Source organism: Sycon ciliatum, chromosome 6, assembly GCF_964019385.1.
Source record: "Sycon ciliatum chromosome 6, ocSycCili1.1, whole genome shotgun sequence".
NCBI classification, from domain to species: Eukaryota; Metazoa; Porifera; class Calcarea; order Leucosolenida; family Sycettidae; genus Sycon; species Sycon ciliatum.
Window position 1 is genome coordinate 25,764,792 of NC_088648.1, and position 942 is coordinate 25,765,733.

Below are 942 nucleotides of genomic sequence, written 5' to 3' on the forward strand. Positions count from 1 at the left end.
GCCTATGTACGGAGCTCACTTCATGTTACTCGGCTAGAGGACTTTGCTCGTGGTGATCTTGAACTTCTCTTTCTCCTAGTTCACGGCCTCCATGGTAAGCTAATCCTCGGCACAGTCTACCGACCTCCTGGGTCGCTGGTCTCGTACTGGGACAAGCTGACTGATGCTGTGGACTCAGTCCACGCGCCCAGGGCCGGCACGCCTATTGCTTTGGTCGGAGATTTCAATATCGACACATCGTCTTCCAGAGCCGCTCAGCTGACGCATCTTCAACACTTCTGCCGTGACTTTTGTATTTTGAACCACGTCACTGAATCGGCGCGTGTTGGACGTGGTGGGTCCAGAACCACCATAGACCTCCTATTGGCTGAGGACGGTGCAGTGGGCTCTTGCCGCGTTCTCCCGCATAGCCTCAGTGATCACCTCCCCATCTTAGCTACCCTTGCCTTCGAAATGCCAACCGTGCCAGTACTCAGATCTAGCCGAAACACCAGAGGAATAAATCTTCCGCAGCTCTGCCAGGACTTGGTCAACTCTCGTCTAGAAGACTTCAGCACGGCGAAATCCTTGGAAGATATGTGGCAGCTATGGTATGACAAGGTCACCTCACTCCTTGACAGGCACGCTCCTATCCAGGAGCACCACATATCCAGCTCTAGACATCAGATCCTTACAAGGTCCCCATGGAAAACGCCCGTTTACCATGATGCAGTCCGCAGACGAAATCATGCCCACCATCGTTGGCTCCGAAAACCTACGGACACGGAACTTTATGACACATTTACAGATGCCCGCAAAGCAGCAAAGCGGCTTGCTCGTCAGCTGAAATCATCCTACTATACACAACTACTGGAGACGTGTCAATCCCACCCCCATAAAGCTTGGAAGGTCCTCAACGACCTCTGCGGTCGGAAGAAATTGTCCACTCCTACTCGGCTCACT